The sequence below is a fragment of the Rhipicephalus microplus genome, chromosome 2 (genome assembly GCF_043290135.1).
Source record: "Rhipicephalus microplus isolate Deutch F79 chromosome 2, USDA_Rmic, whole genome shotgun sequence".
Classification (NCBI taxonomy): domain Eukaryota; kingdom Metazoa; phylum Arthropoda; class Arachnida; order Ixodida; family Ixodidae; genus Rhipicephalus; species Rhipicephalus microplus.
In genome coordinates, this window is record NC_134701.1 from 112,737,320 (window position 1) to 112,750,301 (window position 12,982).

The 12,982-nt window shown below is 45.6% G+C and overlaps 1 protein-coding gene across 1 annotated transcript in view; it reads left to right on the forward strand.

The window, feature by feature from the left end:
* LOC119169776 (venom metalloproteinase BumaMPs1-like) overlaps positions 1-12,982 on the forward strand; it is a 181,833-nt gene that overhangs the window by 55,842 nt on the left and 113,009 nt on the right. The window lies entirely within an intron of this gene.

Genomic DNA, 12,982 nt, shown 5'->3' on the forward strand with positions numbered 1-12,982 from the left:
TAATATTGCAGGTACCTATAACAATGGTAGGTTACACCAAATACACTTATTCAAAACTTCGTCTTTCGCGAGAGGATTTTCGTGTTGTGCGCTTGCAGAAACACCAGAACGTATGCCTGTGCCACATCCCGGCCTATGATCATGCTTAACAAAACAGCGCTCAAGTACGTGACAAGGACCGTTTGTAGCTTGACCCATGAACGAGGGTAGGCGTACGCTTGCTGGCGTCCCCCGCTATGCACCTAAGCCTAAAACCGCCAAAGCGCTGGCTGTGGAGCATTCGGTAGTTTCATAATGCAGCTTCATTTCACTTGAGGTTGTGGGAGACCTGGCTTGCTGGCAAGGATAAGAAAACCAGCTGGTTTTGCTCGACCAAGCCCAGCGAGTTGAATGGGCCAAAGGAAACCTGGATGGAGGACCCCAACCACTTGCTCAAAAACATTTTAGCGAATAAGAAGTTAACTCTCTCATTTAATTGATCCTACACGACAGCTTTCCTGCCCCCCTCCCCGAAACCAAGGCATCTTTGATTGGGGTAATTGTAAGAGAAAAAGGGTGCAATTTCAAATAACCATTGAGCGCAGTGGTTTCGAGGACAGCCTTCTATCCTCGCAGATGGAGGAGTCGCGAAGTCATCTTCATCATCATCATCATCATCATCAGCCTGACTATGCGATCGAAACCAGGACAACATTTATGAGAAAAGCGTCTTAGAAACGAGAACTGTTGGCGTCCGTCACGCTCGGCCAAATTTAAACCCACACCGAACACCTGCACAACAAAAAACAAACATATTCGTGTGAAAACCGACTTTATGTGTAATCTGCGATGTACCTTAAAGCACAAAATATATTCACCTGCACTGATCATCCTTTCATCAGTGCATCTGTTCATCCATGCATTCCTGGGTCCATATACCTGCCAGTTCATCCGTCTATGCTTCGGTCCGTCTGTCGATGTGTCCGTCCTTAAAAATACCCTAAAGTCAACTATTAGGTCGACGTTGATTGTTGAAATATTGGTTCAGACACCTCGTAGGGTTACTTTTATGCTAAGGAAGGACCTATTGTGATATGAAATCATGCTTTGGTGGTCCATATTGGGTTAACGCACTTTAAATACCCGCCTCAAGAAGTGAACCAACCGGACCGAATCACGTCACTCTTGAAGTGCACCACGTCACCCGGCTTTAATGAGCTTGTAGCAGAAGACCAAAAGCAGCGGGAGCCACGGCAGGCAACAAAGGCTATTCATCAGTTTCTCGCCATTTGCTCCAAGATTGAAGATATATTTTGAGTCAACTTCGCCCCGCTAAATAGCACCACTTGTCTATTGTAACGACGCAGAGATGGAATTTTCGAACCACTCGTGCCTTTCTCCATGGTAACGTCCGGCAGTTCTTTTTTTCTTTGAATGAAACAGAAACAAAAAGTGGCATTTTATTGCGTGTCTTGATGCACGGCAGGCTCTTTATTTCGTGCAGGTAGATTGATTACTTCTAATGATTTGTAGGTAGGCAGTTAGTCTGATGTCATCGAGATCATTTTGAGAATGTCCTACTTTGGCACGTGTGTTCTTGTCCATTTTTCTCAAATTCTCCGTAAGGCACTGCATAAAATCGCCGTTTTAGATATCGTCATAGATTGAGCTTTCACTCTGACGTAAACTTTTGTTTGACTTTAGTGCTCTTTACACACTAGCCGGTGACAACAACGTACTCATTATCGACCTTGCAACATAGCTTCGCCCACTTGTCATCATTCACTTTGTGGAGATGCGTAAATTTTTCTTCGCGGTTACTTTGTCATAAGTATTTTATTGCTGTTTTTCCGGTCACTGAAGTCTTTGTGAGCTGAAGCATTACCACTTTGGTGTCATAACAATGCGGATAATATTAACTCGATAAGTGGTGATATACTTATTATTAACAGATGCGTTGCTGGAACACCGAGTGAAAGACCAGAAAATGCTCTATGTGGTTATCACAACTTTCGCTGGAGGCCATATTCGAGCTTTTAATACACACATGCCTATTAGTAGTGATCCTATTTTAAACAGACAGTTCCAAAGTGTTTGCTTCAAGGTAGATGTCGGATGTCGGATAACTTGTTGCACAAAAGTATAAATAGTGGCACATGTGTTTTTACTTGATATATAAATGCAAATAATAACGAAAATATATAATTGAAGAATTGTTTTACCACAGTCTGATATTTTGCCTGAGGATCCGTTAGTTTTGTGAATTATTACCATGGTACAATATAGTCGTGATACCACTTTTTAGCCAAATATCTTTATTGTGCTGTTTACGAGAATGACACGTGCATGCTTTTTCATGCGCTCATTTGAAAACGGGGTTTCACTAAGGTTGTAGACCGCAGGCATATGTCTTACCGTCCTACATTCAGAACATAAAAACAAGGTTGGGCTGCTTTGTACGCTTTGCCAGACGAAAGTGGCACAGGCAATGTATACCATAGCGAAAACCTTCGTATAGTCTTGGCCACCTGAGGTATTTATAGTGACTGACAGCGTTAGGTACATTGTTTTATACTACTTCGCTGTAATTAAAACGTAACTACAGCGTCCGGTATTGTATTCCTAGCTTTCGGGTGAGCAGCTGAGCACCACTGATAGAACCGCTATGTCACTGCGCCCGTTCACATGTTGACAAATTACTGATCAGTTAATATTTTGACTATTACGATTTATTAGTGGCTTTCTTCCTGGTAATCCCCAAGTTCAGTGATAACCTTTGCGTGTCGTGTAAAAGTGGTAGCCTACTTTATCATGACTAAACTTGATTATTCCAAGATGCCTCTCAACTTCCGTGAGTAGGACAAAAAACTAGCGGCACAGCAACATCAGCCCCCACAACATTACGTGCTCTCGTGTCCTGGTGACGTTGAGAGCACGCCTATTTATTCTAGACCTTTTGTGGTCGTACAGTGTAGTATGCTGAGGTTTGACGCAGCTGGCACGTTCTGCTGCTGAAATTCAAGCGGCATACTCGCTTTCGAAGCACCCAAGGCGGGATCACTTATTTGCTTCATTACAAAAGAAAGTTCCTAAGCAGTTTAGAGAGTGACTCCGAACCTTAAAAAGAGGCCGTATTGTGGGTGAGATCAACAATGAATTCATTCAACACAGGTCATGGTCTTCAAAGTCCAACCCCACTTCTCAAAACTTTTTCGCACCTGTGGATTCTTGTGATACACCACACTCACCTTATTTCAATACGCAAGCACACAAAAACAGAAAGAAACGCGCAACGTCGACGCTCCGCGCGTTTCGCCCCCACGCAGACATCAGTGCCGACGCCTCTCACCGATTTCATCTTGAAACTCTGAAGATTATCACGCCCTGTGGGTGCCTAAAGTTGTAGGGGTGTCGTCCTATGTACGGCTGACGCAAAAGCCTAGCTAATGTTCCAGCCGCACTCAGTCGACCGTGCACAATTAACGTCCCCTCTCCGTAGCTTGAGTCATCTTAGCTACACGGGTTCGGGCGAATAAGGCAACATGCTGGGTGAACAAAACGACACTTTATTGCTACGGTAGCAATAACGCGAAAATGTCGCGTAGAGGGACTTCAGATAGCAAAGGATAGACGCTTACAACTCAGTCGTTGTCGTCCTTGGCACGCATGGGGTTCCGGGTTCGTCCTTCCTCTTTGGTGGCCAGTGTCACAGAGAGCATCTGGCCGTCGGCACGCTAGTTTTCTTGGCCATCTCGGTTTTCATTTTCCTGACGAGAATACTTTCTTTCGCTGAGGGAAGGGTGCCATTCAGTGCACCGGGAAAGGGTAATCGCGAGCGCCGGCCGTGGGGGTCTTCCATTCCTTTGCAAGAGGTTTTATTGGCTCGTGTCTAGAAGGGCAGTCATCTCTTCGCATCTAGGCTGTCACGCTGCCGCAAAAGAAGAAAGGGTGATTGGGCGCACGTGCTCCCCCTCACCTCCTCCTCCCCAAAAAAGGAGGCTCCCGAACGACAGAGGCTGATATATGAAAATATCTTGGTAATATACATCGAGGAATGCTAGGATGATGGGTCCCACTTTGTGTTCCCAGGTGGTTAATTTCTGTCGTAGGTGCCGCTGGTGCCCCCACTCGTCGTCGCTGCATCTAAAGTAGCCACCACCGCTGCCATGCCCACTTGCATCATGGCCAGTCACCGCCACAACTGTCACTTCCGCCGCCGTTACTGCAACTGCTGTCGGCCTTGCCGCTGTTACTACCATTGTGGGTCCGGCGCTGGTAGCAATCTGGTCCGGACCGCGCCCCGTTGACCCCCACTACTCAGGTCGCCAGTGGCGAGTGAGAGTAGCCAGTTTCGTGACGGGTTTTGTTCAGCACTGGCCCAGGCCGCTCTCTTTAGGATGGTCTGGGCTGCCTCATCGGGTCACGGCTTCCCGGCCTGGCAGGCTCGGGAGTATCATTTTTGGCGTGTGGTGCTATGGCCTCGAAGTAGCAGAAGCCCTAATGGTGCCCGAACAGTCATGGGTCGGTTACGTAGGCTCGTCGCTGACAGCGGCTCCGAGGCAGCTCGCTCTCCCGGCTGCGCTGGCGGTTGGCCACCTTAGTAGTGTCAAGTTTTTGTGACGGTATTCGCTAGAAGGTAAACATCGTCAAAGTAAGAAGAAAAAAATTGTTCACTATCTTTTCCCCGTATTCAGAACAGTTTTATTGTCTTGAACTTGATTTGTCACCGCCTTCAATGCAGCACATTTGGAACGCGTTCGTGCTTCATGCCTTCGCAACGACTTAAGACACCAAATTCGAGAGCCGTTTGTGTTGTATTGTAGGCTGTGGCAAGTCAATTTAAATTCAAAGACCGTTTCTGAATACCTATGACTCTCGGAAATACTCTTCATTGTCTCAGCGCAGCTCGGGAGGCAGGCAGCTTGTATGGCCGGCCAACTCCCGCGATCGAAAGGACGGTCACAACCACTGCCGGCTTTTTTTTTCTTGGGAGGCATCTGTGGTGCCAACGCTGACACCATGGCACAGCGCATCAGCATCACGACAATGTCCTGTTCTTCGCTTGAATCGAACTGAGTAAGCGGAGCTGTTTGCTCCGATCACTCAGCTGGTGGGGCACAGCTGATCGGCACTGGTCTCTAGAGCTCTTGCTGATAATTCTACCCGGACGTGCCTCTCCGCTTTGGCGACTTTTGGTCGCTCGCATGCAGCCGCTGCCAGTGTGAATATCAGTCGCTTTTTGGTCACCAGTCGCAAATGGTCGCGCGACCACTGCTAGTCCCCTGTGTGCACCAGCCTTTAGAGCCACTCGCGTGCCCAGAAATGCACGAATCATGAAGGTAGCGAAGAAGTGCTCCTCTCAAAGTGCGCGATATAACGACTTCGAATGACTTACTAGTGGCATCATCGAATGGAATGTACCTCAACAGGAAGCCGTCAGAATCGAGCAGATATAAATACAGCGCACTCACTGCACTACCACCTGTTGCCAAGCGCTCCGCACCGACAGCAATACCAGCTGCCCAATGTCGTGGTGGCCTCACTGCCACCCGGCTCCCGAAGCCCGTCAAACACCTTTCGACAAAATGCATCTTTCTGCTGAGCTTCTAACCATTCTCTTCCGTTAAAAACACTCCCTGCACTAACAACAGCCTTTACGTGGTTCCCGATTTCGCCTTAAACTAACGTTTGCTCCGCTGTTTTCGTTACCGCGAGTATCTCACTCTCAGTTCGTTGCGGGTTTGGCGCCTGACTTGCCTCGAGTCGGACTGGAGCACGCGATAGTGCGTCGGCCGTGGCAATGTTCTTACCCTTGAGGTATTGTTGTTGTTATGTGGGGTTTAACGTCCCAAAACCACTATATGATTATGAGAGACGCCGTAGTGGAGGGCTCCGGAAATTTAGACCACCTGGGGTTCTTTAACGTGCACCCAAATCTGAGCACACGGGCCTACAACATTTCCGCCTCCATCGGAAATGCAGCCGCCGCAGCCAGGATTCGAACCCGCGCCCTGCGGGGCAGCAGCCGAGTACCTTAGCCACTAGACCACCGCGGCGGGGCTTACCCTTGAGGTAGCGAATGGTGAAGTCTTAACGCTGCAGCAGCAAAGCCCAACGAGAAAGGCGGCCACGTGATTCGTTCAAGCACCTCAATTACGTGAGAGCTATGGGCTCAGTCTTAATGACAAACGCAACTGCGTCGATGTAAAGTCAAACTTGCGGAGAGCAAAACGTTTCGCAAGACGCATTTTTTCGGTTACCGAGCCCCTCCTCTCTGCCGGCGTCAATGAACGGCTCGCGAACGCAATCGGTCGAGGGAAGGTTTATGCTTCTGAAGCAAATCGCTCCTAAACCCCAGGTCGCTTGCGTCAGTGTGAATTGCAAACTCGCTGTTCGAATCGGGTAGGTGCAGCTCGGCCATGTTGGCCAGCAAAAATTTGAGGCGACACAGTGTGGCATCCTGCTCCTGGCTCCAAGCCCAACGCTCGCCATTCTTTAAAAGCTTCGTGAAAGACGCCTGCACTGCCGCGCACTGAAGAATGAACAGGCTATAAAAGTTCACCATCCCCAGAAAGCGCCTCATCTCACCGATATTGTTCGGCAACGGACAGCTAACTATCACTTCCAGCTTACCCTTATCCGGCAAAATGCACCCCTCGTCAAGTTTGAACCCCAATAATGGTATTCGGGTCACCGCTCTCTTAAGTTTCGTTTCGATTCAGAGTGATGCTCCGACACCTCCGTCTTTCTAAAACGTCTCTCAAGTGGCGCAAGTGCTCCTCGAACGCTTTCGAGTAAACCACCATGTGGTTTAGATAAGCAAGTGCATGCTACCACTTTGAATTTTCAGTAACACCAATCATTAGCCTTTGATACGTAGCGGGAGCAGCCACCAAGCCAAAAGACATTCCCCTGAATTGCAAAAATCCTCCGTGGCCCGTGAAAGCTGACTTTCCTTTATACCGCTGGTTCATCTCAACCTGAAAATATCCACGGCTAGCATCTAGCGTAGTGAAGTACTTTGCTCCGCCTAGGTTGCATACAAATTATGAAATGAAGGGAACACGGTACGCGTCCTTCTTCGTAACCTCATTCAGCCTGCAGTCGTCTACTGAAAGGCGATATGTATAATCTTTCTATGGAACTAGACTTACCAGGAAACCACAAGGGCTGTTTGACCTCTCAACTACGTCTGTGTTGATGAGTTCACCAAGGTGAGGTCGAGGGCTTTCCGCTTAGCCAAGCTGATCGGTGGGAGATTGCATTTTCAGGGTCGTGCATCACCCGCGTCAATTTTGTGCTCGCCCAGCGTAGTGCGGCAGGTGTGGTCAGCGAACTTCGTATCGTACTCGTACAACAGCGACGACTGCTGTGTGCCTAAGCTGTTGCCGAGGCAGGCTCCGTGCCCCTACCAAAAGCGGGCGCATCGACCTTCCCTGTAGCGCAGCATAATGTACCGGTGGGGTGGTAACTCGCTTTCTCTGGGTGCTTTCCTCCTCGCGTACTCGTGCCTCTCTCTGCAAATAAATAAAAGCAAATAAAAAGCTTAGCGCGTCTCCGTCGAGCTCTTTGCCGCTTGCAAAGCCGTATCATTCACTAATAAAGTCCCCTTTCGTAGCTTAAGTCATCGCAGCTACACGGGTTCGGGCGAATAAGGCAACAGGCTGGGTCAACAAAACGGCACTTTATTGCTACTGCAGAAATAACGCGTAAATGTGGTGCAGAGGGACTTCAGATAGCAAAGGGTAGACGCTTACACCTCGTCCGTTGTCATGCTTGGCTCCCACGGAGTTGCGGGTTCGTTCTTCCACTTCGGTGGTTGGTGTCAGAGACAGCGTCCAGCCGCCATCAGGCTAGTTTTCTTCACCGTCCCGATTTTTAGGGGCGAAGCTCCTTATGGCGTGGCTTGGGCGTCCCTCGTATGTAACCACCAGTGGCACATACCTGAAATAGGTATAACACTTGACCTCCAAGGTGGTGCCAGTGAGAGATTTCTTCTGTGCGTTGTTTACCAATAAAAAATAGTGCTCAATGTACATGCCAAAGGCTGCTAATGGGGAATGAGAGACATGAGCATTCGGCTTTTAGCAAACGCGCACGCTGCGATCCCCATTAGCAGCCATTGGCATGTACATTGAGCACTATCGGACAAGAAAGGGATGCTACATTATACTCGCTGGGTGTAACCTCCTCAGCTTTAGAAAGGTTTAGCGAGCGTTGAGCCGCAGTGCCATGAATACAATGATCTTGTATATACCAAGAATGAACTCAAGGTGGTTAAATGGGGGAAGCAGATACGAAGCGCAAGCCGTAAGAAATTAAAAGCTCAATCCTCCTATCTCTCATTTCACATTAGCAGCCACTGGCATGTACATTGAGCACTATCTGACAGGGAAAGGTTGCTACGTTATACTCGCTGGGAATAACCTCCTTGGTTTTCGAAAGGTTTAGCGAGCGTTTGGTCGCAGTGCCATGAATACAGTGAACTAGAATATACCATCAACTCGAGGTGGTTAAAGGTGGGAAGTGGACCCAAAGCGCAGGCCGTAAGAAAGTGTGCATGTACCACCTCTCGTTTAGTCCTTGGAATGTCCGCTGGATGTCGGTGCTTCTATATGGGGAATATATGATAAAAAGATGCGAGATGGTGGGACTTGGAGTGTTGAATAGATGAACGAACGGACAGACAAACAGATGCATGGATGGACGCATGAACGGACGCAGGGGCGGATGCATGAAAGAACGCAGGGACGGGCGCACAAACAGACGCATGGACGGTCACACAGACGGACGCATGGACGGACAAATGCTTCACCCCACTCTTCATCATTCACTCCGTGGATATTCTGCCATTTTTTTCCTTTTCTGACAAGAATACGTTCCCTCGATTAGGGAAGAAAAACCCGTTCCGTGTACTGGAAAAGAGAATCGCGAGCGCCAGCCGAGGGGGTGTTCGATCCCTTCGCAAAAGGCTTTATTGACTCATGTCTCGAAGGGACAGTCATGTCCTCCCAACTAGGCTGTTGCGCTGCCGTAAAATGGAAACGGTGATTGAAAGCGCGGGCTTTCCCACAAGGTAAATGTAAATACGTCATGTAGACGCATAGACAGGAGACAAGTTTCTTGATCAGTGCCCCCTGGAAGCTTTTAGATATTTGCCATGAAATTGTGTGCAATGTATTGCTTCTTGCACAACCTGAAATGCCACTGTGCTGACCAGCGCAGGAACGTTTCATGACGATGGCACCTAAAGCACTTGAAATTATCGTCTTGAATGGTTACACGTTGAAATGCTGGCGTCAAAAGCGTAGGCATTACGCCAATCGGCGTTACAATCCAAACTGAAATCTTCACCGCAATAATTCCCAGCACACGTCACTCATGCTTGTGGGCCCTCATAACACAAAAAAGTAGTGTTGATCCTGCAGAGTGCTGAACTTTCAGTTGAACTCTCGTACGCTCTTCGCTCAGGGAATAAAGTAACTTACACGTAAAAGACAAAATGCATATCTCGCTTAAGAACTCGTGCATTCCAAACTATTGAGTGAAGACCACATCTCGAAAGGGATATTTTACGCCATTTTTTGTTTATAGGATAAGCACTGATTAGCATATACTCTGTAGAGTACATGTCATCGTGTGTAAGAGCGCAAAACCGCAATCCAGGACAGATTAGTCGGAACGAAAGGACGCAAATGACTACATTTTCAGAGCAAGCAGCAATATGTCATACATTATGCGCACGCAGTTGGAATACACAGTAAAACTTTTTACACCCAGAAGTGTGTATATGAGCTTGTCCCCTGGACGACACCATAAGGGTGTTAATTGAGCACCTTCCAAAAAGGGTGCTTTACCATGCACCCTTAATTTAGGGTGTACATGTAAAAAACTGTAGGGTGTTACAAAAACACCCTTAAGGAAGGGTGCCTTCGATGTCCATCACTTTTTTAGCACCCTCTGAGGAGGGTGCGAGAAGGGTGCACAAGGGTGTTGAGTGCCCATGGCAGGGGTGGCAGTATTCTTTTAGACTGCACTAATAAAGATCAGCATGCACTGATTACACACTACTTGAAGAAAGTGGTCCTGATTATCGATGGTGCGCCACCTGTCGAGCTCCATTCATTGCGTGTGGGCAAAAATATTTACGCGTACAACCGTGTATGAACTTGGGCTGGATCTATATATACTTCACAGTATATGCATAATGCGCGTTACAGAAAATGAAGCCTTGCTGCCCTTGCATATTGTGTTTATTTAATAGGCAAATAAAACAAACTTTTCTTCTGCCACACAACTTTTTCACCAGAGATACGTTCACGTATACGTACACTACACATGCAACACCTCAAATGTTTATTATATTTTTTCAGTTTCACTTTATTGACAATTCTTTGCAACATACAATCACACTGGTTTCAGTTTAGTATACTGCTTCAAGTACATAGAGACTACAAATGAAATACACGCTAATATATCCCCATAATTCTTTCAAGCATCTACAATCCCAGTGGTTTCCAGTTTAATACTTCTTCGTGTACACAATCGGCTAATAGGAATGAAATACAGGCAAATATATACTTATGATTCTTTCAAATATACACCATCACCATGATTTCACTTTATACGCCTTCATGTACACAATCGTTCCCAAGAAGTGATGCACACAAAAATATACATGAATAGTGTTTTCAAATGCATACAATCACAGTGGTTTAAGCTTTGTATTCCTGGATGTATAACAATTGGTTATGAGAAATGATGTGCATGCAAACATATATGGGTTTTCGCACATTTAACTTTAGTGAATACTTAAGAAACCAATACAATAATCAGAAACACAATAAGCTAAAACGAACAGAAGACTGAGTCAGGACACACAAAAAACAAAAGAGGTTGCATAATTATGGCTAATGACACAGCTGGGTACTTTATGCCAAATGTCCCAGCCATTTTGGCAACCATCTCAAATGTATTCAAAAAACTCGTGCTGCATTGAAAATAGTGAACTTCTGGAATATTTAGGAGAGGAAAAATATTTGGTCACGTGGCTGCCTTTTGAACTTCCTGGAATGCCGTCTAGGTGTTGTATGTGGAAAATTTTATTTTAAAAGCATCGCTCCTTCTTTTCATACGAAACTCGGTCTACGTGTTACGTAACAAGAGCTTAATTTGGCAGAGTTGGTTCATCGTGGTTGTGTGCTAGTCACAGCGCGACAACTTTAGGAAGAGACAGAAAGGACAGGAAAGAGCACCGACTGTCAACTCAATTTAATGAATGTGCTACGAGCGCTTTTATACGGAGTACAAGAACCGTGCTCATGCGCGATGACACGTGTGAGCACTACAAAATAATCTTAACTGTGAAAAGAATACTCCCTCTCGGAAAGGACAAGTGAACGTGTAGTGATGCACTGATCATTGGTTTACCTGATAAAAAATACTTCTACAAACGTTAAATTGGCATTAAGTAAACCTATTATCGTGATGAATAGGGCAAAATTGACTATTCCTGTTGCTGTTTAGTACACACACTTTTGAAAGCTTGCAAGGGGTGGAAAACAACACGCTAATATCATATCTGCTGGCTATTTTTTTATATGTGAGACACGTGATGTGGTATAACATGCAAAGGTTTCGGTCATTGTTTTTTGTTGTCCTGTCTTCTTTAACTTTACTTTCTGCAGGAGGGTTTTGCAAATGGGTGTGATGATTCTGTTGGGATACCCAGCATCTTTTAGTATTTTAATCTGGTTTTTAAGCCTGACCTCACCCTTGTGCTAACATGACTTCTGAAGGGTGGCCTGAATACATGTTGTATCAATTCCTCTTTCTACTAATTTTGAATGCCCACTATCAAAAGGCAGAATATTCTTAGCACTCCTGGGCTGATAGCACTAGCCAATACCCCAACAGCATCATCACACTTGTTTGCGAAACCCTCCTGCAGAAAGTAAAGTTAAAGGAAACAGGAAGAAAAGAAAAAGAGAATGACCAATCACCTTTGCATGTCACACGGTACTACGTACATAAGGTGTCTCACAATTTTAGGAAAAGAGCCAGCAGATATGATATAGTTGTTTTCAATTTCTTGCAAGCTTTAAAAAGTGCATGTACTTAGAGCAACAGGAATAGTCAATCTTGCACCATTCGTCTCTAGAATAGGTTTACTGAATGCCAATCTAATGTGTATGAGATACCACTAACACGTGGAAAAGTAAACATAGGACAAACTGGGCAATGCTTCAATGATCAAGCAAGACAGCATGCTTTAAATGTTAAGAAGGGCTATAGTAGTCTCATGGCCGGACACCGTAAAGAATGTAAGTGTAGTCCTAGGTTTCATAAAACACGGTTTTTGAAAAAAAAGCAAGCAGAAAAATGAGAGATTTTAGAACTCTTTATCAGGAAGGCCAAGGATCAATGCATCAGTACACCTTCACTTATCTTTTCCGAAAAAGAGTATTCTTTTCTCGGTTAAAATTATTTTGTCATGGTCACACATGTGTTGTTGCAGATGAGCCCTGGACTTGTGCTCAGTATAAAAACGCTCGTAGCACCTTCAATAAAATTCAGTTGACAGCGCTCTTTCCTGTACTTTTTGTGATAAGATTTTTATTACAGAAAGAATTTCATTTTCTTACAGTTTAGGTATAATGATGAGTTTTCATTGTATCACAACATGGAAAAAATTGCATCTCAATACGGACAAAAATCACAATTTTGTGAAATTCGTGATATTTTTCCGTATACTTCAGCAGCTTGAGAGGTATAAAGATATTTTTTCCTCAAAATATACCTTCTGTGGAGTAAGTATCCACTGCTCAGCTATTCATACAAAGTGCAATATTGCAAAAAAATACAAACATAACACATTTTGGCTTTATTCTTAAAAGCGAATGTGGCGAAAATTGCACTATTATTATTGAGCTTCAAACACCTTACAGAAGCACATTTACTTAACAGGTAGACCGAATTTGCTTTGGAAAAAATAAACGGTAGT